This window comes from Corvus cornix, chromosome 11, assembly GCF_000738735.6.
Source record: "Corvus cornix cornix isolate S_Up_H32 chromosome 11, ASM73873v5, whole genome shotgun sequence".
NCBI classification, from domain to species: Eukaryota; Metazoa; Chordata; class Aves; order Passeriformes; family Corvidae; genus Corvus; species Corvus cornix.
Window position 1 is genome coordinate 13,226,714 of NC_046341.1, and position 27,026 is coordinate 13,253,739.

General features: G+C 41.4%; 1 long non-coding RNA gene across 2 annotated transcripts in view; it reads left to right on the forward strand.

The window, feature by feature from the left end:
- The first annotated feature begins 866 nt into the window (after positions 1-866).
- Positions 867-27,026, forward strand: part of LOC104687449 — a 31,652-nt gene continuing 5,492 nt past the window's right edge. Inside the window, exons 1-4 of one of the 2 annotated variants that reach the window (XR_005602902.1) lie at positions 867-968; positions 2,415-2,723; positions 23,274-23,313; positions 23,668-23,807. This is a non-coding gene — a long non-coding RNA (uncharacterized LOC104687449). Of the gene's footprint in view, positions 969-1,643; positions 1,794-2,414; positions 2,724-23,273; positions 23,314-23,667; positions 23,808-27,026 lie in introns of those variants that run through there. The other variant, XR_005602901.1, reaches the window with a different exon arrangement.

Below are 27,026 nucleotides of genomic sequence, written 5' to 3' on the forward strand. Positions count from 1 at the left end.
TCCGCTCCTACTCCTCTGTCACCCTGTGGCGCAGGGGCCAAAACGCCTTCTGGCCCCGCGGTTGCCGCCTGGCCCAGGCCCTGCTTCGCGCCCCGCAGGAGCGGGGAAGGCGCGGGCCGGCCCTCCTCAACACCCCCCAGCAGCTCGCCGGGAGCCTGGGCACCTGCGGCCGCCGGCCAGGAGCCGTGCGAGGGAACAACTGAGTCTTATGAAGAAGAAATAATGACGGAAGGCAGCCGGGCTGTTTTCACCTGGAGTTACAAACTGGTCAAGGCAACCCACAGGTCGCATTCTCCGGCCTCACGCTCCTCTCTCAACGTGAGACTCTTCATTACTGTCCCCTGAAGCCTCTCACACTGGGCCGCCTCCCTCCCGCCCGGCTGCCAGCCCCGCGCCCCCTTCACGCCCTCCTCACCCGAAGAGTATGGTTAGGGCTAGAGGAGCCGCCCTTGCCGCCCGTGACCGCGGGGAGTGGGCAGTGGAGGGAAAAAAGGGGGGGGGGTAGCAAAAACTACTGGGTTGCAAGAGAAAGGACGGCGTCCCTGTGCCCTCCCCGCTTCATCGCGCCGGAGCCAGGCAGCAGCTCCCGGCTGGGCCCGCCGCGGGGGATCCCGGCGATCGCCGCAATTGCGGGGACTGATGATGCTGATGCTCGTCTTTTGTTTTTTCCTTTTCCCTCCTCTCCCTTAACGCGAAGCAAATAAACCCGCCGCCTTCCGCTGAAAGTTTTCCCCTGGTTCTGAGCGTCTCATTAATATTGTGCAGCTGGAAATTACATTACTCCGATCACAGCAAATCGCTGCTCTGCGGCTGTTACAAAACGCCGCCGTGGCTGCTTGAAACAGCTTCGTCTGCTCCGCGCCCGAGCAGCGAGCCCCCCACCCCGCTCAGCGATGCTCCCCTCAGCGAGTCCCGCACCTCGGGGCCGCCCGGGGTGGAGCGGGAGTTTCGGCGTCCTGGCTGAGGAGGTAAAGGCGCCGCCGCACCGGAACCCCCGTGGCGCTCAGCTGTCTCGCCTGGCCGGGGAGCCCCTGCCGGTGTCCTGGGCGGGGGGCCTGGCCCGGAACCCCGCCCCGGCTCCCCGGAGCGGCGGGCGGGTCCCGCTGCCTCCCGTCTCCAGCTCGGCCCGGAGCTCCCCCGGGCTCGGTGCTCGGAAGGGCGGGTGGTGCGTCCGAGCGGCGGCGGGGCTGCTGCCCGATGATTTACTTCACCAGAAGCGTTGTGTTTAAAAACAGCCCCTTTCTGCCATCCCTGCGCCCCCGGCGGGCAGGGAGATGAAGGCTGTGAAGGTGCACCCCGATCGGACTGGAGGGCGGCCGGGGGAAGCCGTCCTTGCCCAGCTTCCAGGGCCGGCGCTGCCCCGACGGGGCGAACGGGGCGCGGAACATCCCCAGGCCAGCCGGCCTCACTCACGCCTACAACCATCGCAATGTCTACACGTGGCCGGTGCTTTGGACCCGTGTTTATGGTGCGGGAATGCTAAATGAGTGTTTGGTTGCACCTGCTCGGAGCCCGTTCTCATTCTGGAAACCCAATTCTGCCTCATTGGGTGAGGCAAGGTCACTTTCTGCTTGGGCAACGCCAGGCCCGGCGAGCCGCAGGGCCGGGGGCGGGTCCTAGGAGGATAATGTGCTCCGAGGGGGTAACCAAGCTGAAGGAACTGGACCTGGGTGCCGTTTTAAGCTGCGGAGCCGGACGGGCCCCGGGGTCTGCTTGTGGGCACTGCTGTCTGAGTTGTGCGGAGCTGGAGACAGAAAAGGGACCGGCTTTGCCCGGCAGCCCCGCCACGGCCGGTGAGCAGCCACGAACGGTCCCGTCACCGAGGGGTCCCTTTTAGGGAGGTCGTGTCTCCTCAGGGCTCCGGCGGCCTCGTCCCCGGCCCCCGCGGCCGTGGCACTGCTGGGCTGCTCCGGATACGGGGCCGCGCTGCCCCCAGAAACGAGCAGCCGCTGCTCTGTACCCTGCTTTAATGTGTTTTCAGTTGATGTATGTAATGTCTGATTGAATTTATTGCTGATTAGCGTTGAGCATGAGTTTACACAACAAGAAATTATGTTTCATTCAGTTCATTAGCATGTCTACTGTTTGCTTTATGAGCATATCACTAATGGTAATGACCAATGTTGATTGATTTCTAATGTGAATATAATTACACAACATAGCGGAATTAAAGGGAAAACCCACATTTTTAATTGTTGAGTTTTTAGGGACTGCGAGTGGGGGCGAAGGGGGTGGAAAGGGAGAAACAAACCAACTCTCCTCTGCGCAAACGATGAGAAGGTACAGATTAATGACTCCAGCAGGAGACGGGGAGTTTGGTCCAACAGAAGAGCAAGTCAAATGCGGTTAACTCAGGGAATAGTTAACGCACACTCGACATTGCAAAACATAATTTCCCTTTGTCTGCCCCCCAGGTACCTCTGGAAGCCAAATAAGTTCGTTTGGAAGCGGCGGTTCCCGAGGAGCCAGCGGAGGCTGGGCTTCGTGCATCGCCGGGCAGCCGGCTCCCTGCAGCCCCGCCGGCGGCTGCGCGGCTCCGAGGCAACGCCGCTGCCGAGCGGGGAGAGCTGCGCCCTGCCCGGGGTCAGGGGGGCGGCTCGCCCAGCTCTGGCAGCGGCAGTGCCGCCCCCGGCAGCGAGAGCCCTGCCCGCGTCCTTCCTGCGAGCTGGAGATCGGCGAGTGCTGGAGAGCCCCGGCTGGAGCAGTGCGAAGGGCTGCAACAGGTACGGGGAGCGGAGCGGGCTGGTCACAGCGGGAGATTTTAGAGGCAGGGAGGGGACTGTGAGAGTACTGTGAGGACTGGGCGTGAGGAAGTTGGAAGCAGCTTGTGTACTCCATCTGGTCTCTCTGTTCTTGACGGTGGCCTCTGAGAGTGTCCTTTCCACTTAAAAGGAAAAGTGGTCTAGAAGGGAAGAGATCAGAGTTTTGCTGGAGGCATCTGCAGTGGGATGTGCAGAGGGCGAGCAGGAAGGCTCAGGTCCTGAGGGAACCCCTGTAGTGCAGAAATCCCGGGTGGGACACACGCTTGTAGAACCGTTTTTGATTCACCCTCAGACAGGGTCAGTGGGTGAAGCGTGATGTGTATTCTGCCAGCTAAGAGTTGCCAAAAAGGCCTCTCTTTTGCTTGCCCAAAAAGAAAAGAGGCCTTGTGGTTTTTTGAAGAGTGAAACAAGCTGTGTGCCTTGCATGGGAGGAGAGGGCTCGGTCAAGGCTGGCAGTAATCAGCCGCTTTTTCTTGGGGCACTCGCTGAAAATCCAGTGTGGGCTGGAGGCGGTGACGCCTGCACTGGCTGCACTTCCCGCACCCTCCGCTAGTACCTCCTTCCTTCCTACGATGTGTTCCTAGGAGACAGGGCGGTGGGGTTCCTCTGCTCTGGCGGTCCAGAGTCAAAAGCAGTGTTGGTCCCAGTGTAATCAGCTGTGCACATCTGGGTGCAGTGCGTTTCCCCTTTCCCCCGTGACAGCTTTGAGCCTTTTGTTGGACAAGAGAGGAAGATAAGGCCGTTGCCTTTCTGCAGCTTTATACAGCTGGGGAGATGTGGTAATGAGCCATGTCCCATTTCACCAGCAGCACTTAGGTTCTTACAGTATGGGATTCCTAAAATGAAACAGTTGTTCTGAACTCAGGACGCATCTGGGATACTGAAAATCCCTGTTTGGGAAATGTTTCTTCAGGAGGGAGTTGTGGAGAATGGGTCTAACATTGCATGAGCATGTAGATTTGAAAAATATTCCCAAGGGTCTTATGCCTCTTGTGCCTAGATCACTAAAAAGAAGAATTCAGACTTAGTAATGAGTCTTTGTGCAGCAGGCTGCTCCTAGCATTTTTGGTATTGGTGACCTTCTAATTGACTGAAATTCTGCTAAGCTATCAGAACAAAGACGACCCAGGAAAGAGATGTTGGAAGAGTTGGAGCAAAATGAAGACAAAAGATGTGAATAATTGTCATTCACATTAGTAATTTATGTTGCATACAGTATGTTCGAAGAAGTATTAGTGCTTCAACTGCTGTTATATTTCCAGGGTTTGTTTTTTTTGTCTACACAACACTTGCTCAAGGACTAAAGGTTCACAGAAGGATTCCTGCTTTGTTTGCAGTTAATAGTCATCCAGCTTGTAGAGGAAATTCTCACTGCATTTTTGGACTTCATGCTAATAAATTTTAATGCACCTTCAATGTTTTGGGCCTCAGGGTCATTCAAGTCAGGGCCACCCTCCTTGAGCTGCTTCTATACTGACAGTGTTTTCCAATTTTTCCAGTAGTAACAACCCTGTTAAAAATGTAACTATTTTAGTGTAAATTAACATAGTCCTGAGCCTTTTCTGTTAATAAACCCCCCATGCCACTAATTGCATGACAGCTGTTTTTTGGTGGTCTTGTCACCAAAGCAGGTCAATATTTCTTACAAAATAAAAATGCTGAGACTTAAAAAAAGTTTTGAACATGACATGTTGCTCACCCTACAGTTCTTTCCATCAAAATTTCTTTTATAACTCTTCAGGATATTGGCCACACTGCCCGATATGTTGACTCAATAACTACCATTTCCACTGAAAGAATGGAGAAGTATTTTGTTCTTTGCCATGCATGTGGTACTATTCCTGATTTCATAGTTGTTAAAATCTGGTCCACAGGACTTGAAATTTCATGGGTCAGTTATCCTTCCTATTTTAATTCTCCCCAAATTTTTCAGCATACATTGAATCATGTTTTAAAATTACTGATTGGCATGGATTCATAATTCCCTTTTGTATGTTTTTATAATTTATTTACTTGGTTTTGTGTTTCCTAGCTGACAATAGATCTGAATTTCCCTACAATTCTGTCTGTTGAGGTGTGGGAAAAGAGAAGCTTCTGATGTATCTCTTTTTTATCTGGTTTTATTGTTCCTTTGCTGTCTTCTGAGTGATTAATCTCACTATTTTAGTCTTCAAAGAGCCTTTCCAAAGGCTCAATTGTTCACACAACCCAGAGGATTGCAGCCTCTAGTTTTGAAACTCCTCCTTTGAGCAGGACCAGCTTTATCCAGAAGAGTGAGATGAGGCTCAGCAGTTATTATATCCACAACAGAAATTCTTATTCCTGTAGCTGTGCACTTTGTCATGTGGCCAACTTCTCACAGTGCTGCATTGAGCAGAGACCTTTGCTGGGTTTCCTGCAATATTCCCAGATCTCTATTGTGGCTTGATTAAGATAATTGAGAGCTCTACTAGGAATCAACCACCATCAATATATGCAAACCCAGCAGCTTTGCATTTAGCCTATCATGTACAAGAAAAATTGCACAGCTCTGACCAAACTTGGAATTTTTTTTTTTTCCTGTATGGAACTAAGACATCATTGTCTTGAAGCACAGGTTTAACATAGCATTTTGACCTGTGAAAGTCATATTTATTTTCCTAATACACATAGTGGAAAGACTTTATTGATAAGAAAGGACTTTGAAACAAATGCATTAAGAGAAAAATCAGCTTTTTTCTATAGCAGGAAGAGGAGGACCTTTATTTTTTTAAAGTAGAGGTACCAGGGCTCAGTTTGGAAGATATGGTTTTAAATTCCAGTGGGTCGTTAAATGAGTTTTTTCTGCTGACATAAATTTGCATAGCTGTGTTGCAGTGCAGATTCTTGCAACTTATTCTGCCCGTGGGATATTATGGCAGAATTCAGGAAACTGCTGTTACAGAAATACATCCCAGTCCCAGTTCCAGAATTGTTGCAAGCAGTAGATACACTTGCATAAGACAAGGATTATTTGGATGACCAGAACTTTTGAAGAAACACATTTATAGTTCTTCTTCTCGTATTAATTTTTTCATGTAGCCTTACACAACACAACTGAATTCTTTTGGCCATGTTTTCAAGATCATGTAAGTATTCTGGATAACTGTTGAGACATTTAATAGTTTCAGTGGTAAACACATGGTGAAAGGATGCTGTTGCCCAAAAAAAATGTTGTCCAAACATGCTGTTGCCCAAAGAAGAAAGTTGTCCAAACATGCCTAGGATAGGTTGGTTTTTGTTTCTTGTTTTTTTTTTTTTTTCTTTTTTAAATAACTGGAATGTCACAGGGTCAAAGCTGTCCAGAGTTATCTGGTGATTGTCATGTAAATTTATATCAGTGTAGGGTTTTAGGTGCATAAACTGTTTTAGTCCCATAACAATTTTTCCTATTTAAAATATTTATATATTTTAAAGATGGAAAAAGACGACCATTAAAAAGCATTGAAACTTAACACATCAAGTTAAGTATTTGTTTAAATAATATCTGTTACTATTTTCTCTTGAAACTATAGATGTTTTTAGGAAGAAACCACCTCTCCTCTGTTCACTAGTAGTCTTTCAGATGGCACTGAAGATTTGAATACTTGGCCTGTGTGGGAAAGGAAATAGCTGAACTGTTCTGGAGTTGTTTTAAGACAAAATGAGTGAAGTGCTCACAAAAACTGTGGAGAACACAATATCAAGGACAAACAAAATTTTTGTTTCTGACAGACTTTGTGGCTGAGATGGTCACAGTGTAAGGTGGTGTTGGCTCCTGACCCCAAGCAAACTGAAGCTGCAGTTCTATAGGCCAGCTAGTCAGTACCTACAGGTTTGTCATGACCGTTCTCTGCTCAGAGCATGGAAATGCAGCCAAATCCCTTTGGTTATGCTTCAGCAGCTGGCAAGATGAGTCCTGTATAATCAGAAATCAACTGCAGAATGGTCATTTTAGTTTGATGTTTTTAATGTTCCCTTACTGTATTGTGCTTTGAGCAAAGCTGAAGATGTTGCAAATACAATATTGGGGTGTTGTTTATAAATTGATATAATTAGGAGCTGGTCTGATCAGTGCTATCAATGTCAGCACGTTCCAAAGAAGGCAGGGCTGTTCATTCAGGCTGGCTTGCCGTGTATTCTCTCAATTTGAAGCTGTGTGAATGTAGTTTATATTTTCCAAATGTATGTGTCACATCCTACCTTAATGGTGACAGCATATCACATCACATGACACTGTGTTTCTGTCTTACTGTACCTACACTGGTATCTAATGAATGCTTCTGCACAAAGGCTGTTGTACACTGTGCAGCTGAGTGAGCTCCTGTGTGACTCAGATGCTTTTCACTCAGCCCTTTACCTCTGCAGTTTATGGAAATTTCCCTCCTATTACACTGTGGCCAGGTTGCACTAACCCTGAGTCTGTTCTCAGGGGCAGAGGAGGATTGTGAGACACTCCTTTCTACAGCTGTACAGCAAGGAAATGTTTTTGCAAGCTTGAAGCAAAGGGACTGTTAAATGGTAGGAAGCATCAAGCACTTCTGGGCAGGCAAGGTAAGCCCTGGCCACACATGACCACGTGTAGCAGACTTTTAAACCCTTTGCCACAGCAGTTTATGTCCATTACATCAGTCGTGCTGTAGAAATACTGTCCTTTACATCTTGAGACATTCCTTCTGTTGCAGCTGCTCATTTGCTGAGTTTCCTCCATGAGTTGTGCAGCTTTTCAGTTTTAACTGGTTTAGTAATCTTCTCAAAAGGCCCAATACTTCAACCTTGCCAGTCAGGAGGAGAGCCTCTTGGCTGTGCTAACTCAGTTTGTGCCTCCCTCTTTGTGTATTGACTTCCCGTCATCTCTGAGATTAACTTAAAATAATTCTTGCCTTTAGTAGCCCTTTCCAGTTTTCTCTACTACCTTTATAGCTTGTTCGTGCTGTGCTTTTCCTTTTCTAACTTAATTTTTTTTTTCTTGTTTAGAAGAACCCTGTTGATATACAGTATTAGGATCTCTGCTGGAAACCAGTAATACGTTAATTCTGGCTGAAGTATTGGCTCCCCGCATCTCTGACTGGTTCCTCAGGAAAAGATGGAGATAGATACTGATATCTCTAGTTACTCTGTTGAGAAGCCTACCATTTTGCAAAACACTTAAGAATGTGCTTGATGTCAAAAGTGTGTCCATGGAGTTGAAACCAGCAAGGTGCTTCATGTTTTCTAAGTTAAATCACTTAGGCATAAGCTTGCCAGCTCCGTATGCCTTCAGCTGGGTAATAGAAGTACAGGAGTTGTTTTATATTTAAGACAGCAGATAAAAGTGGCCTTTTGAGAAGTGGAACATTCCTTTAGAAGGAATCACAAGCAACAGTCAGCTACTTTTAAGGTGGATGGCAAAAGTGTGTTCATGAAAAAGACAGATGTGGAGGCTTGTTCTGTGTTTACATATAAGCCCAAGTGAGCAAGTTTGTTTCTTTGACTAATGAGCTGCTTTTCTAAATATTATTGAACATAGTGCCACATTGTGAAGTGTAGTAGCAAAAATGATGGAAAGAGTTGCTCTAATTGCAAAGTTATACAATAGCTGGGGTTTGGTTTCTGTGTCTGTTTTGCCAAGGAGGTAAATTGTACCTGGTGTGGTTTACTTTATTATCCATACTGGATGGGACAATGACTCTTCCCTCTCTCAGTTGTGCATGGCAAAGGAGACCAGGAGAATTAGCCTATTGGTAGCTCATTAAGTAAGTGTCCATCCAGGCTCATGACTGAGCATGAAGTTTCTCATGGTTCAGAGTTAAATGTTACAAGGGAATAAAATTCTACTCACTAAATGATAGTGAAAACACAGTAGGAAGTATTTTGTTCAGGGAGTACAAGCTATTGTCCTACCCCTGTCCAGAAGGCTACATACATCAAACAGAGGATATCTTCCTTACATTCCAGCTAAATCAATGTTATTTCTTCCAGAATACTGCTGCTTCCGTTTCTAGAGATAAAAAAACATAGCTCACTGCCAGGAGATAATTCCTTCTCTTGGGCTTTCTGTCCTTGACCAGTAGAAGTTTTTATTTTTCTTAGACAAGGAAACCTTTCTTTATCCCTGGAAGATTAAATTGTCTTGCTGGTAGATCTGCCTTACTGAAGAAATGGAGGAGGAAAAGCAGAAAGGGAAGAAATAGAGAAGAAAATAATTTCAAGGTATCTTTATTGTCTCCTATTGTTAGGATGTCAATTACTACCATATATCACCTACACAGCAAACTTGTCATAGCTTGGGGTATCTCTTTTTTCTTTTTTTCTCTCCACCTAGTATAAAATGTATCAGTTATCCATACAAAATCTTTTTTTATGGCTGGACTCATCTTGAAAGTATAGCTGTGACGCTCAGAGGGATTTACTTTTTTAACATCCTATTCAGAAGGATGAATGTTAAAAGAACATAGGTTTTTAAAATCCAGTTGTGCATTCCATGGGAATAATTGAAGAAAAGGATGCCCTTTTCGGCTTTTTGAGTTGGCTCTTGTTTTAAGTGCTGGTGCTTCACACTCCAGAGTGGTCAAGAATGGTAAATTCAGCAGTGTATCTGTAACTGTGGGCTCTGATTTAACTGTAACTCTCCTTGTGTAGAGTGATTTAGTTGCTGTAAACATGGATTTTCCAAAATGGTTTTTAGGAGTAGAAAGAAGCTTGAGGAACTGAGGAAACCCCAGATTGCTCCTGTAATGGACCAAAAGAGAGCCAGCCCAGCTGCACCCAGCCGGGCGCAGGGTGCGATCGGGGTTCCTGCGCAGTGGCGCGGCTTCGGTGGCTGATTTAGGTGTCCTCACTGCTGACAGACACTGCCGTGTGTGCAGCTCTTAGCAGTGGGCTTACCCTCCTCAGCAATCAGATGTCCAGAGCAGCAGGAGAGAAGGGAACCACTTATTTACAAAATACATCCACTTGCAGACCTAAGATGCAAATCTTTCCTTTTCTTGGTGCTGTGGGAGCAAGAACTGACTTGTGTTCCTTGGAGCCCAGATATTCATCCCACCCTTGGAAGGAGGGGCAGATCCATCACTACACCCTGGCAGTCCTTGTGTGACCCTCTGAGAACAGCTACTGTGGCCAGGAAAAGTTTGTTGGGAGGGCTCCCAGCTCTCCCTGGGAACAGAAGACAGAGGGAGGATAATGAATGGAGCTAAAAGGTGAGAGGTGTCTTCTAGTTCAGCTCTCCCTTGGTCAAGTTCTTCCTCCTTGATCTGCCTAGTTCTTATATAGAGTCAGTCCTCTATTTCCTTCCTATTAGAGCTCCATCCTACTTTACTGTCCCTTCCAGTCCGTGGATTTTAATTCTCTTTCAAGTCTGTTTCACTTGTATTCTTTGCTTTCATGACTCAGGACTTTTTTTTCCTCATTTCCTTCATGGTATGTCATTTCTTGTGGCTGGAACAGTGTTCTTCTTCTCTGAAAGGAAACATCAGTCCAGCAGGAGGATTAAAGGAGTTTTTAAAATAAATTCATTGGGAGTCTCAATCCGTCACAGAAACTGGAAGAAAATGGCAGCAAGTTTCAATTCTAGTGAGCTTTATTTCTGTATAATATAATTCATAATGTTATCAATATCTATAAAAGCAAAAAGAAAAGTCAACAGTAAGAGTCACCAAAAAAAAAAAATCAAAAGCCCTGTAAAAGATATAAAATTAAACTTCAAAATACTTTAGAAGAGGAGGAAGGACCAGAACCCCAAATAGCAGGCTATTTTGGGAAAAAAACAGCTTTGAAAAGGCCTAAAATAAAACAAAAATACGGAAGAAGCTCCCCCAAACCAGCAAGAGAAGTCCCTCTAGGCCAGTTTAAGTGAATAGGTTAGGAGCTGAAGAGGAAGAGAAAGTTAAGCAATTTTTGTTTATGTTCTACGCAGAAAGAAGAAATAACCACAAACTTTCCTCTGGGTAAAGGGGATCAGAGAAGCACTGGCAATACAATTTGATTGTATTGCTCAGGCAGCATTTAAAAATACACAAACAATCTCTCAGCTTTCTCCTCAAACTTCCTCTCTGTCTTTAAATAACCAAAACACCACAAAACCACAACAAAATATAAATCTCAAAAATGAGCCATCAAAATGACAGATTCTTCTTTAAGCTTACTTTTGGAGGTTTGATCACAAATCCTCTTCTGCTGTTATGAACATGATTAAAACCATAAGTACTTCTTTCTATACCACTTTGAAAAGTAAACAATTCAATGGAGAACTATAATTATAAAATGTTCCATGCTCTATTCTCATTTAACACTGCATTTCATACCAGCTACAGCTGCTATTACCAGGGTAAGGATTTGTATGACCTCTGTCCAATTTCCCACAAATGGAATATTTTCTGCCACCACTGTGGACCTACAACTTGTGGCATGGTCCCAGTGCCTTGAAGACTTATGACTTTTGCTTAAAAGAAAAGCAGAACTGAATGAGCTTTTGATAGCAGAACATCAACAAAATAATGATAAGTTTCATCAAGAGACACACCACATTTCGTTTCTTTGTCATAAGCATGGTTATCACCATTTTGCCTCAAAGACTATTTTCAGGTTATTGGAATCTGCCTGACTTCCAACTTAAGTAGCAACTTTATTTATTTATTTATTTATTGAGGCAAATGATCATTTGCCTCTCTTCTCGTGTGTAGCAGTCTCTGCTTCACTGCATATTACAATTGTTACCTTAAATGTTCTGCCTTGGGCCTGTGCAGCATTATGGACTGGTACATTGGAAACAAGGAGTGCTTCTTCCAGTTACACAGCTAAGCCAGCAAGGAAATGGGTGAATCTTTCCTTGTGACCTGTAAGAGAAATGTTGCTGTTTCCCTGTTCCCAGCTAGCTAAATTGTTTCGACTCTGGGACAGATTTGATTCAGGAAGTGAGGAAAAAATCTCAGACAAAACAATGATTCTTAATTTTATTGATGTGTCAGGTTGTTCCCACGTCAGAGTTGTTATTTCTGCTTGGGCCCACTTTTTCCTTTTGCTGGTAGAATGTTAGGCGTGTAAGGCTAGTGCATGTTACTAATATTAGGGCATTCAAAACTTCTTTCCTTATCATATAAGTAAATTCTAGGTTTGCCTTTTCAAACCTCAGAAGTTTAATTTTGCTGTGTGTTTTCACAATGCCATCTTAGTAAGCTGAGTGGTTTGATTTGAGTTAGTTCTAAATGTCATTCTGCAGAAACAGGGAAACTGAAGATATCTATCCCAGGCTAGAGAAGTAAAGACCAAGATGTGTGACCATTCTCTGGAAGGCCCTGGGTGTGTCAGATCTGTATATTCAACTTCAGAGATCCCTGATGGGATGCTCAGCTCTTACATGATACCACTCGCTGATAGGCTGCCCTTGCAGAATTCTGCTAAGCATAGTAAGGTACATATTGTATGAGAATAAAACCAGCTCAGCTTTATTATTGACTTGCATGCCTGGTAATGAATAGAAGGAAGGCACACACCTTCATGAACAGAGAAATTTAATATAGTCTCTTCCTGGAGTTGCACCAGTGGGACTGAAAGTTTATTTCAGCATTCCAAGGGCAATAAAAAATCTAAATTTAAACTCAAAATGTACTCAAAAGAGTACCCAGAGGCTATGTACTGTTCAAACTTTGTTAAGGTCATAACTGCTTATGTAAAGTTAGTTTATACCAGCTAGTTAGGCATTGTTTTTGAGCAGCATCTCTATTACTAGAAAAGACAGAGCAAGAGGAGGGGATGCATCTGAAAGTTCAGCTCTGCTTTACTGTTACATTTAATTCAGCTCCTTACTGCCTAGTGCAGAGCTGGGTGGAGAGATTTGTAGCTCTTAACCTGTGTTGTGCAGACACCTTTAAGTCTATTCTGATCCATTCCCATTGTTAGACATCTCAGGTATTTGGGGTTTAAGGGAAATACGAAAGGGAGAGGTGAAGGAGATGCCAGGTGAAGGTTTGCTATAGCAGGTAAACTCCTGTTAGTTATAAACTAACAGATTGGGAGGACTGAGTGTGAACAGTAACCAGGTCCTAGCCCATGAGCCCTCAGTTCAGAGTTTCTCTGGTCCATTGTGTCTTGTGAAACCTGTCAGCCTGACATAGCAGAATTGAACATTTCAACTTTTCTTGGAACAGGTATCAACGGGAGTGGCCATGGGATGTGAAAAGTGCTGCCTCTCTGACTTCTGTGTGAGAAAACCACAAATTTTCAAGCATTTAAAATACAGTTTCTGGGTGTCCCTTTGGGTAATAATTAAAGTTACTAGCCATGTTTGTTTACTCTCAGTTTGTTCATTCTTTGAAATAGTTCTGCTTCAGGAAGCATGCCCAATATTTAAGATATTTGATATCACAACAAAGACTGAAGAAGACTAATTTACATAAAAATACCACTTATTATTTGGGAAAGGTCAAAAAAAGTTTCAATATGTTTGAAGACTAATATGCATAAGATGTAATCTCCAAAACTGACAGTCACTAAACCTACAGATAAGCACACAAAAAACCCAGTTGAAGAGAAATCCTTGCCTTTTATAAGCAATAAGATATATTTACAAGTCATCTAATATGTTTCTCTTTATAAAGGTTTCCATTTCTTTTTGTTTCTTCTGCTTCTTGCCAGCTCCTCTTTGCTGTCAGCCCCTGTTTTAGGTACCCTCTGTCTATTTTACCTGCCTTCCCAGATGTACTTAGAACTTCTTTCTTCTTTTGATATCTGTTTCACCATGACTAAGGCATCCTTATAATTTCCTACACTTTTTGCACTCACTGGAATTCAGCCATTAGCATTGTTAATTTTTTTTCCAGTCTCATAACATTGTTTTACCAGAGTTACAGGGTCCAGTCTAGGCCTTTGTGCACTGAAATTCCCAATAGTCAATTTTCTTTTGGTGAGTACACACTTGGGATTTCCTCTGATATCTGTTGTTGTCCAGGTTTCCAACTGTGAGAGCCACAGCTGACTCAATTTCCTGAAAACACCACATAGTTTATTTTCCTTGACTATCCCACTCCACACATACTACATTTGTAGTTTCCTTGAGGATTTTATCAAAGCATTTTTATAAGATTATGTGTCTTCACCAATATGGCTTTCCAGCCATGAGCAAATGTTAGCTATTCCTAAAATGTTTGCATGCATGTTTCTACAGTACTTGCTACAAGGATCTTAAAAGATAAATATTTACTACTCAGTAAAACTGTTACTTTAAACTGTGGATGTGCTAGAGCCTTTTGTGGCAGGCTTGGATTCTGTTCAGATTGGACAAACATCTAGGTGTTTCTCATTCTTCCCAACTTTATTTAGGCATTTATGAGAAAAAGCAGATTTTTATTTATCTTAGTTTCTTTTACATGTGTTATTTTTTGCTCCAATTTTAATAGTCCGAGAACTCTGGAAAATTCAAATTTTCAAAGCAGATGAAACATCAGCCTTAGAGGCTTCTCTGGGACAGAGCTGTTTCCTCTAACTTACTGAAGACATTGCTTCAGGGAGAAAAAATATATTTGTTCTCCATGGCACTTCATTATTTGGCTTCCTTGAAAGACCCATGTAAGGAGATGGTTGCTTCTGACAGCAGTAGCAGTTGCTGCAGTCCAGATGAAGAATCTGACTGTGGTTCTAGGATATGTGACGCAAACAGTAGCATGGATAACACTGCTGTTACATGGTAAGCAACTTCATTTATTTGCATGCTATACTGATAATTTAATGTTGGTATCATAATCAAATACTCATTTATTTTTAGCTGCATGGCTTGCAAGTATTAGCAAGAAATCCAGATTTTTGGTTTCCTTATAATTCTTGTGTAGTCTTTATATTGTGTGTTCTTCTCCATAATCTCATGGATTTATTTTTACTCACAGGACCAACAGTGGCAGCTCCCTATCTTTAGATTTATTTCACAAGAGTGAACACAAACAAGAGAAGTGCACAAATGCAGCCGTGTTCCCAAGAATGGCACAGACTGACAAAGGCCTGGGTGAATGTCCTACCAGCCACATGCACATTTTACCAAGACTTCATAACACCTTTTGGTTTTATGTGAACATGGTGCAGTGTGTGGTGCTACTTACACAGTCCCCAGGAAATGTATAGCGATGTAGTTATTACTTGCCATTAAAAATTGCAGAGCTCCTAGAAAAATAAATTCACCTTTAGTATCTTTTCCCATCTCTTAAACAATATTATAGTAATTAAATTTTAATATGTAAGTTCTTTGTAGGTCATTAGTGGTATAACACTGCATATATGTGCCTGCTTCAGAAAACAATTCAGTCCATAATCTCATAATGTTCATTCTACCTGGCAGTTTTATTTGAACTTCTTTTTTGCCTCATGCTGTTACCCCAAGAGTTATGAGACAGGCATCAGCTGACAGCACCAGGGGATGGATAGGTATTGGCAATAGCATAAAAGCAAAAGGGGAGGAAAAAGAATAGCTATTGTAGCATTTATCAGTATTCTATTAATAGTCTGCTCAGACACAACTGTGGAATAAAACAGACATTCATACTGCAATTTCTTGCAAAGGTTGAAGCTATTCATCTGCATGGTTACAAGGCAGAAGTCTAAACCTTCCAGATGTTATAGCTGTTTTATTGTATTATTAGTATCAGAGGAAACACCTTAAAAAAGCCATTGCCTTAGGTGTAAATACTCTACCGCATTCCCTTTGGAAGGAATACAGATACAGACAGCCATGCTTCCTAGAGTGCTTTTTCACATAGTGTCTTTACAGTTTGAAATAAAATTATAGCCAAATATTCCAAGCAGGGAACTGGGCCAAGAGTCTTTTGGTTTAGGGCTCAATTGACCATCCACTGAAGTGGACGGAAAGCCTCTTGTTGTTTCAGTGAAGGAGAATGTTTTTGCTATGTGTAACCAGGTAGAGATAAGCTCCACAAGAGCTTATGTTCTTTTTTTACTGTAAAAGAGACTGGAGCAACAGGATAGGAAAGGTGCCCAGAGACAGCTGCCAAGCCTGCGAGTTGGGAAACCCACCCAACCTACTGCTCTGGGAATGGCTGTGATATCCATGGAGACCTTTGTAATTCTGATTTTTGGGCAGCAGCTGTGCTCTTACCTGTGTTCTCGTCAGTGCCCTCACGGAATGTACACTTTTTTAGGCTGAAACAGAACTCCCTATTTGGGTCATGGGCTGGTTTCAGACCATGTAACTCTGCTCTCCTGAGACACCTGCGTTAGGAGCTTGGGAGCTTTCAAGTAGAGACACCTGACTTGGCCTCTGCAGGTGTCTCATTCTGTCTCCTTGATATTACAGAGTTTTTAGGGCAGCTGCTTTCTTAATTAGGCGCCTCATCAAGTGTGATCTGTTAGGGGAGTGACATTGGGCTTTGTTGCATAGACAGTTATAAGGGCAAACTTGTGAAGACAAAGTCGGGGGAAAATAAAGAAAACTACGTCAAAACAAACAAACCCCACGAAAAAGCAAAAACCACACACACACAAAAAAAAGGGTTAGGCACTTATTGGTTTAACATTAGCCAGCCCGTGACCTATTCCTACTTTTCTAGTGGAGACATTACACATACAAACTGAAACAAATTTAACATTTTCTTTCAAGTTGATACTCTCAGATTTTGTCCAAGGTCTTATTACAAAGAGCTCGCTTCTTCCTTTGTTACAATGTGATTGTTAAGCAAGGAGAAAGAATTACAGCTAATAATGCAGGTTGCCAAAGATGGCATTTCAAAAGGCCCAAAATAGTCCTCAAAACTGGTTGCAGTTACCCAAAAGTTTCCTCAAAAAAAAAAAAAAAAGGGGAGGTGGGGGAAATAATTTAAGTAAAATGCTTTTCATGTACTCAAGTATTTCATTTTTGTGCAAGTGAGCTCAGTCAGTCCAGTTTATTTCAAGTTTTAAGATGTATAGAGAGGATTAAAAATTACTCTCCCCCCCTTGAACATTTTGAATTTCAAAAATGAGCTATTATGTTAAAATTATTATTGTAAATCCTAGTTGAGAAAATGCATAGCATATTTTACTTATTTAGAAAAGCTGTGTTTTCCTACAACTGTTTAAAGAAATGAATTTTTTTGTTTTGAGAAATCCTGGATTCTGAAATTAAAACTGCCATTTGATTTTCAATTGGAATATTTTATTGTTGCAATGGTACAACAGAGGTAGTTAACTGGGATCCTTTATAAAACCTACTTAGTCAAAATATTAGGACACTGAAGTGGGTTCAGATTGCACTGGAGAGTGCTTGCCATGTTCAAGAATCTTGGCAGAGAAAGGAAGAAGAAAAAAATAAGCAATGCTATGTCAGTGTTCCCATGTGTAAGGTTTAGGTATTATTATTCTATGTATTTCACATCATGTGTTCTTCTCTAGTCAGTTGTGTATGTTTAGATTTTGCAAGCTGAGTGAGAACATTTAAAAAAAGTACAGCTTTCAGGTGGAATGGTTTTCCATCCCTAAAAGTTATGAGTGATGATCGGATTGTATTTATAAGGACAAGCAGTATTTGGTAACTCTGCAGTAATTACACTAATGTCTCCTCATTTTTGCTGTTCTCACTAGCCAATTTTTGCTGTTCTCACTAGCCAGCCCTTGAAAGGAAACATTTTGTGTGCACGTTTCTGTTGTCTGCCTTGTGCCAGAAAATGCATGTAAAATGCTACCCTGTCTGACACCTACTTTGTCTCCAGTGTTTTCCTTTTGTAAATGACTTCCCAGCTGCATGGAAATAGGAAAAATGTCTCCTGTTTCAAACAAAACTTTCAGCTTTCTGGAGGTTATTCTTGAAGTCAATGGGAGGGAATCTAATTCCACTTGTTTTATGTGAGATGAACCAGCTTGAGAAATTCTGAGAATCGAACTTAGCTCTCCTTTACTTAGGTGAAAGTTTCTGGCAAGCAAAATGCATTGATGAAATGAAATTAACCCCTCCACCCCCAACTCATGTGGGAGATATTTTGAAATACACTTGTTTTCATCCAGTTTTATGAACATTGAGATTTCCACTGCCTTAAAGCTCTAAGAGGAAGCTTTCTCTCTTTGGCAGCTGAAGTAAAAGGAGACACTGTTGTAATTATGAATGACGAATTTAAAATTTAAGATTAAAAATGTGAAATAGAAACCCAGTTACAAGACAGTAAGCTCTGCTGAATGCACTTTTGTATTGCAATATTTTAGAAAAATCACTCACTAAAGATTTTTTTTCTGCAGAAGCATAAGAAGATAATTCCTTTTTTTGACATGCTTTACCTTTGCAAAGTTTCTGGGCTGTTGACAGGTACAACAAGACATGTGCTACACTTACATGCTATTAGCGCAGCAAGCTTTGAAAAATGTCTAAGGCATTGGCATATCTGACAATTTAGGGTATTAGTTAACAGTAAGACTCTGTAAATAGAGTGAATTTTAGCTTCAACTGCTGACTTGAGCATTCAGTCAACATCTGCAGTACAGGGCTGAACAACAAATAATGTCATTTTATGCTATAGAGATGGAAGTTGGCGTTATACAGTGTGTATGGTTCAGCCTTAGAGCAATGGTAATTGCAATGTATTGAAGTTTTGCATTGTAATAAAAATAGAGACCATTAGTGGATACCATTTATGTCATTAGTATTTAGTGGCTGTGTGTTGCAGCTTTTTTAGTGCTCATAAAACTGTCTCTGCTTGCAGATATGTGACAGCACTGATATAAATTTAAATGTTTAGAAATCCATAAGACATTAAATATAGATAGTAAATAGGGGCATAACATTATGGACAGAACCTTAATAATTTGGCACACAAATGTTTATATATTTGCATGTCAAGTGCAGAAATTAGCATTATGGTGCTCACATTTATACTACAGATTAACTTGATTAAACAAAGAATAACAAGTGAATTAAAACTGAGGCACATCATGCAGAAGCAGCAGAGAATACTTTCAGGTCCCCAAAAGGGAATTTGTGATGTTGAAATGTATATCCTCTACATACATCTGGTGGGATATTGATTTTTCTCTTCATAGACTTTTTACTAGTTACAGCACCTGTTCCACTAACTCGTATTACAGTTGTTCTTAAGAAGTGATTATGATAATTAAACAATAAAAAATATAATAAGTTTGTTAGGGAACCCTAAGATAGAGATTGGCTGGCACTAATTTAACAGTTGTGGAGCCAGCCAGCACAGGGAAGGTCGTATGGTGTCTAGCCCAAAAGAGCAATATCGTCAGAAAATTGGAGGCTGGTGTGAGGGCAGGGAAGGAGCTGGCTGAAGAAAGCCTTCAGAGGATAGGGTGGAAAGGAGTCCAGGAATAAAGCACAGGAGAATTTCCCTGCATTCCAAGTGTTATGCATGAGACAAGTGTGCAAGTCATGGTTTGGGCTTCCCAGTATATAATTTTTGTTCAAGCAATTTGGAAGCTTGTTTGATTTCCATGCAGCAGATCTCTGGGAAAGCTGTCTTCTTCCTTTGGTTTAAGGAATGTCACTTGGATTCTGCTAGCAGTTACTCTAACATCTTTAAGAGGTTCCCACCAGAGTTGATTTTTCCTCAGGAAGTTCCCACCATGGTTGATTTTCCTTTAAGAGGCTTCTCTTTGTGCTTCACTGACCCTGGTTTCTGTGTCAGTGATGGATTTGAAGCAAGAGATTCTGAGACTTGTGTTCTGCACACTCCATCCCCATTGTCCTCAGCTCTGACCTTTACATCCTGGAAACACCCTGGAGATTTGTCACAGAGCTCTCAGGGGATTTGGAAATCAAATTGTACAGCACTAAGGGAGAACACAGAAAACTATAAAAACTCTTGGGTCATTAAGAGTGAAGTGACAGCAGGCAGTGTTAGAGTATGAATCTTTCCAATTAATTTTCTCTTCAGAGCACTTTTCGTAACATTTTTAATTCTAAATTAGTATGAATTCTTTGGCAACATTAGTTGTGTCTTTCAAAAGAAAAGAAAACCTTTGCTAAAACTTCTGAATCTCTTGACTAAACAATGATAGAGCCCTGATTTCTTTGAATCCTTATAGTTGGGAAAGGTGATAGTGGGAATCTACATTTGCAAAAACCTTGTGGCTTACATTAATAGTTGTTAAGGTTATAAAATGAGATGCTTTTCAGAAGCTTAAGTAATAAGCAGAAGTAAAACATAAGCTTTCTGTACAGTGAATATAAATAATTCTTTCTGTGGCTCCTAGTATTTCTTACAATCTAATTATGGAAAGTGTTAAACTGAAAATCATAGTGCTCCTTTTAAAAACATATTTTTTTGTCTGTTTATCCGTTCAAAACAGACCAAAATGTAAATCTGTAAAATGCTTTCCATCTTCAAAGCAGCTATTTATATTCTTCTAAATTCTGAAATCTTTTTGAAACTTTCATTTTTATTTCTGATTGTGGGATTCAGTGTCACTTCTTAGCACATTGAATGCTGATGGCTTTGAACATACAGTATGGCACAAAGCGATAACTTGTGCCTACTACCCTGCTGAGAGGCAATTCTAAAGGAAAAGTGATTTTTATGCTGGAGTTTTGGCTGATTTTAGAATTAGGGGAAATATTAAAGAGCATTGCAAAATATTTTCATTCCCCCATACACCACTAAATTGTTTGTTACCTTATTTATCCCAGTAACAGCAGAGGCTGCTTTCTGAAGCTATTCTTCACTTAGAATTGTACTAAACCCACTAAGTCCTAATACAGGTGACAGATAAGTTTTGCAGTAAAGAGTGTTACTCTTGACTGGGTCTGTGCCCACTTATCAAAAGCATATGTAAAGGGAGAAAAATATTAGAATTATATAAGAGAAATGGGCTCCCTTAAAACTATTGTGTCATAAGATAGAAGGCAAAAGACTGTTTGGATTTCTGGTAAAGCGTGGGTGAACCTGAAAAAATGCCATACTTCAAGGTATTCCTACTGGAATAGTTGGATTAACTGTAGTTACCATAAAACCTGATACTGAATTTGAGTGTAGCATATTCCCTTAAGCAGGACAAGTAGATGCAATGTTTTGAATTGGAAATGAATGTTGAATTGGTGGTACTTGAAAGTACCAGTAGGACTGTGCAAAGCATATTTTCATGATAATGTGTTTTCCTGTGTTTTCTAACATCTATTTTTTAAGTTCACTCTTGTTCTGACTGCTGTCTGATACCTGGTATCTAGCTGCTCTCTTGTACTTCTATCTTGCAGGTAGACAATGAACCATCGTAGGTTCTTACAGGGCATTCAGGCTTATTTGATTACCCAGATTACTATGGGTCACAGCTGAGATGCATGAGAGGAGTTTAATAGGAAAGCTCATCCAATATAGGCTCTGCTGTTCTCACTGCTTCTTATTGCTTTCATAAGAAGGGAGGGAGATTATTGAAAGACATATTTATAAAATATCCAGTGCAGTGCAGCTACACTCCAGGTTTATGCCAAATTAGGTGTTGAACCTGAAAGAATTCGGGCATCTGCTGCAGTGCAGATTACAGGTCACTGGGTGACCTCACTCATGTAGGTTGGCCTCCTCCTGCTTTGTTTAATCCATCCACAAAATTGAGAAAAACAAGGACCTTCATGAAGAAACAGGTATGCATCTGGGCACAGCTGCCCTGGGTAAATAAATTACAAGAAAGCAGAGGCTCAGCTGAAGTAATAATAAAGAGGAAATATAAGTGTCTGTCTCCCACACACATTTGCCATTAGCTTAGTGGCATTAGCTTAGTGGTGTGCCCTGTTTACATTTATTGGGCGTGTTTAGTCTCACTAGACTTCCAGCAGAACAGATCTGGGGTCATCTTTCTTCCCTGCAATTCAGTGCATGAGAAACACTATGTGGTTAGGTTTATTGGAGGGAACATAGGCTTTAGTGACTTGTGAATGAATCAATAAAGCATGTTCCTGTAGGTTTCTGAATTGTCTATTTCATTAAGAATGGAATTGGACAGCAGAAGATCAATTTCTGTGGCAAATCAGAGGGGTTTTATCAGACCTTTGTTTAAACTGTGGGTTTTTGAAGTCAAAAAGCTTCATCAAAAATATTATACAGGATTTAAACTGCAAAAAGGATCATAAATAGTTTTTCCTTTTTCAGAAGATATTTTCGAACTCAGAATTACATGAGACTGATCTTTAGCAATGCCCAGAGTTGACTAAATGAGTGGAAAATGCAAAGCTCCCACATCTGAGGATCATGGTTTACAGAGTACTAGATATGGTGTTCATTAAAAGATATTTGGAAGGGGAAACATTCACAAAGGAATGTTACTGATAAGGTTATAACTGAGAACTGTGTCTTTGTAGATCATAATTGCTTACAGCAACTCTTGACAATTGACATGTGATTGTTATAGAGATATGGAACAGTCTTAAGTTTTGGCAGAGAGCTGTATAAATCTGCTTATTTTTGCAGATTATTTTTGCACCATGTGGCTGTGAAATTCTGAAGAAACTTACCTTTACAGATGGGTTTGTCTGAAAATTCTTTTCCTTCATGGCACATCCAGGCTTACTCAAGTGTGGTAGTGCACCTTGACAGTGTTGTTTTAGGACAGTATAACTTGCTTGTAGGTAACACAGTGTTCATCTTGGAGCCAGGGCTTTTAGTACGCATATGTATCTTTCTAGCATCCTGAATCAGTGTTAGTTTCATGGATAGACAAGGGCAGTGCTGCATATGCATTTCTTAATTTTTTAATAGGCTCATCAAGTCAGAATTTGTATTTCCAAATCCTCAGGGAGATGGAGAAACATGGATGAGCCACAGTGCTGAGTCTAGACAAAAATTAGTTGAATCTAAATCAAGAACAGCATCAACAGTAATACCTAGAAGCACAGAACTTTATTAAGAATTGATAATTTGCCAGGCATTACTTTCTACATAGACAATGTTGTAAGATGTTGTCTATCAATAAGTTGCTACATATTCCAAAACAAGTTTAAACCAAATAATTTATCATAAGATGTGTCATCACCTGTTACATAGACTTAGCTTGCATGTGCATACCTGCACAGGACAACAGTGTTTTCTAGTAATTCTCTTGAGAGGCAGTTACATTAATTTTCTAGTAATTGCTATATAAAAATTACATGTTACCTACATGTAGAGAGTTTATGAATTATTTATTGTTTAGTGCAAACCTGAATCTTGATTCTGCCCTGTTGCCCCCTCACTGGGGACTTGTGTAGACCTCCTTCCTCGCTGACTCTAGAAGCAGGTTTATACCTGAAGGGTGCCCATAAATGCCACACATACAGAATTAAAATCTTGATGCTCTGGTGCAGTGATAGATGCTGGTGATACAGTGCCTTAGTGGGGGTTTCTAGTTCAATTTTCTGTTACACTATCATAATTTGTGCTATTGCTTTGCATTGTTTTGTTGCAAGCACCATCAGTCAGGGGCTGATTAAAGATGGGCAAACCCTGCAGGATCTAGAGGTCTGGGTAAGATACCCAAAATCTTTAGTAGTTTTTCAGAGCTTAATGTGAGAGGTGGAGTTTTCTTTTCTCTCAATATTTTCAGGTGTAAATCTTTCCCTTTTCAATGGTGTATCATTTTTTGCAGGCTGCCTGATCATCCAGGGGTAGGAGGCAGTGAGCTGAAGGTAAGTGCTTTCCATCTAGAACAGAGCATTCCTTGGTTGGGGTGAACATCAGCAGAGGTTTCTGAAGAGTTTTCCCAGGCAGGGTTTTAATACTGGTGTTGATGTCCAGAAGAGAATGCAGCTTCAGCCATGTAGGTTTCTCTGAAGCCATTATTAATGTAATAGCTGTAATGAAGGGTCTGCCACACTAGAGAATAAGAAAGGAGTAAGAGGCTGATCGTTACTCATTGTCGTGTTTACAGAAGGGGTTATACATCTCTCACTGGAGACAAACCCATAGCTATCACTCCGGGGGACTATTTTTGTGCTCACTAAAGATGAATTAGTGTACATTATTCATCTTGATTTTCACAGGATCCATTGCAAAGCACATCCAGAAATGGATGACCTTTATTCTTTCTTACTCATGAGAAAGATCTGTCCAAGTCCGTGAGTGGTTTGATTGAATGAGAGCAGTGAAACCAGTCCATGGTGAAAGATTTTTAAAAAGAGAGGTGAGTGGCATTTTTTTTTTCAAAATTTGCCTGTGGTTACATGGCATAAAATGTGAAATCCAGTAAGTGGGTTGCTCAAAAATTAGAACCATCCCTCAGAGGTGTGGGAAGGTGCTCTTTTGTTACACTAGTCATCAGTTCCCTATGAGAGTACTCTAAAAGTACTCCCTATAAGAGTACCCAAAAAGGAGTGTATTTGGGTCTGCCCAGGAAGAACAGAGAAGATATCCTTGATTCTGAACTTTGTTGAATTCTTCATGATAAAAGGACTTGCCAAGGATGGAACATAAGCATGCAATGGCTTGCACGTTTTTGAGTGGTGGAACTGCCCATACCTTTGAGTCCAGCTCATTCAGGTTGTGGTGTACCAGCACCCCTGAGACCAAAACATGGGCTGACAAAGCCTTGCATGGAGGGAAGGACAAGTCAGTGAGTGGGAGTGACAGCCTGACAAGTTCAATTTGAGAAGAAGTGTGGTAATAAATGGGTGGGATAATAAATGCTAGTGTAAACCACCGAGATGATGGATTTTCCTTTTAACACTGGAAGTATTTCAATAGGATGTGTTTTACTCAAACAGGAGTTGTGGGGATTGATGTAGAAGTAACTGAGTAAAAAAATCTCAGATAAGAGATCAGATCAGAATGTCTGATGGCCCATTTAGATCTTAATAGAACTTTAAATGTTGAACTGGAACCTCTTTATGTTAGACTTGAACAGCAATTCTTGGTGGACTTCTCAAGATCCCAAGTGGCATTGAGGTTTCAAATGGGATTGTAATTTTGAATGAGCCCATGCTGCATGCCTGAGGACATTTGGCCTTATAATCTTTGCTTGCATAATACAGATAGCTAGAGTGGACCCAAGCAGTTAAAAAAGACAAATGTGTTGTGGATGAAAAGGAAAGGAGAGTCAGTGAATATTAAAAAATATCAGACTGTCATAGAAGGATAATACTGTCTTTTGGCTTCAGTTCCACAGATGGGTATTTAGAGCCCTCATGTAGATAGTGCTGAAGTGAGGGGCTGAGACAGTTCCACTGACTTCAGTGGGATCATTTTGAAGAACAGGGTTAAGTGATTCTTAGTGGACTGGGACAGAGAAGAATACTGACAACACGGTTATCTTTTGCATCTAGGGCGCTTCTTCAATCCCTGATAAAATTTGAACCATAAAGGAGAGTACACAGTAGGAAATTGAAGAAGAGATCAAAAGATCCAGAATGAAAACTTTGGCTCTTGAGGCTTAGCAGAGGAAGGGGAAAACATATAAACCTAGGAAGTGCACATGGAAGTAGTCCCCAGTTAGTGATCTTCATCACTAATTAGGGATGACAATCACTGTGGAGCCATAGGGTGGAACAGGACTAGGGTCTTTACTGAAAATCCCCCGGCTGAAATAATGCCACTTCTGTCTGCAGAGAAGTATTTGCCAAAGCCTGTTTTTTGGGTCGATATTTTGTTAAAACAGAACACCCAACCAGCAATGTTGAACTATGCTATTTCAATGTTCATAGGCAGATGTTTAAGTTAATTAAAAAAAAAAAAAAAAAGATTTATTTTGATTTGCCTGGGTAGAAAAATAAATAATTTCAGTCTAAGAGGTCGTGTTCAAGGGAAAAATTAAGCATTTACCCAAGCCGAAATTCTTTTGTCATTTCATTTTGTGGAAACATGGAGTCTCTTAGGCACTTACAGTGTTTGGAAATGACAGTCTTACATGGAACTCTGGGTTGCTTCTCAGCTCAGGTTCACAGGTTGGTATGGGTCATAGTTATCACAAGAATTAGCTGAAGACCATAGCAATTAACTATTTTTATGGCTTATTATCATATTCTAAATAATAAATGGTTCTGTCAAATAGTCTCAGAGAGATTTGATAGCTGACCCACAGACAGGGAACTGCCTTTGCTTACACACTTAAGCTACTAGTATTTCTAGGAAGCTATAGCTTATTCATTCATTATTATTTTATTGATGTTCAATTGATGTTTGACTAAATATAAATTAGACACTTGGTAATAATAATGTAATAGCATGAGGCAGGTGAGATTCCCCCAGGATAGTTTGTAATGAAGCTTCAAATTTTTAATAATCTGAAACTCATAAATAAATTATAACAGGTGGAACAAATGCAAAAATACTGAAATAAGCTATAAAAATGTTAAGTGGTGGTGAAGAGACATATAATCTGCTGGGAGATCTGTGTGATAATGCACATTTGGCACTAAGTCACGTCGGTCAGAACCACATCATCACTCCCCACTCCTTCCAATCATTTCATATTTTTGTGTGCATCTACCCCTCCTATCCCATTATTATGCTGCACCATCCTGTTGCCAGACATTTTGCTTTGCCTGGGAACAGTGTTAATTTAATGCACTCAGGTGACCCCAGAGGCACTGGAATGACACGGCAGCAGCAGTCCAGAGTGCTGCAGTGAATCCTGCTGTTAACAGAAACGCCGGGGAGACCGGGACAGTTGTCTGTGAACTCTTCAGGGAAAAGTCAGGGGGAGCTGTCTCTTTGACCACACTGCCAGTGTTGAGAAGGACACATCTCCTCACTTAGCTATAGCTTTCATCTTTTCCTTGGAAGACAGGTTTCCCAGTTGCTCCTCTGTTTTTCCTGAAGAGTTAGCAAGGAGACCATAAGTCCCCCTTACCTAAGAAAAGAAAAAAATACGGAGAAGTTACCCTTAGGTAAGGAAAGAAGGATGTAGACAAGGAGAGGATTCTGATAGTGTATTTGCTGGTTTGTTTGGGGTTTTTTGGTGCCTAATATCCTGCAAAGATTTTAAGAGATCTGAAAACCCCCATATATATTCAGTAAAAACAGAACCATTATCCAGCCTTGAAAGACAGAGCAAGATCCCAAGGCAATATTCAGTATCCGTGTTTTATACTCACCGTAGTGGGAATTGCAGAAAAATAGCATTTTGTAAAAGCTGCTGATAATTTGAAAAGTTAAGTCATGCATCAGATTAGTAAATGTAAAGAAGCTTAGTTCCTGAAATTAATTTTGCAATATTTCCATCAGCGGATGTAAGGGATACACAAAAGTCTGAAAATCTGGTCCTGTGACCATAGTCACTGGTTTACACTTTCACCTAAATTTATGTTCCAGGAATTTGGTGGATATTGAATGGCCAAAGGGTTGCATACTAGAAATTTGGCTCAATACAAGGTACAGAAAAAGACAAGTATGCTGCTTTTCTGAT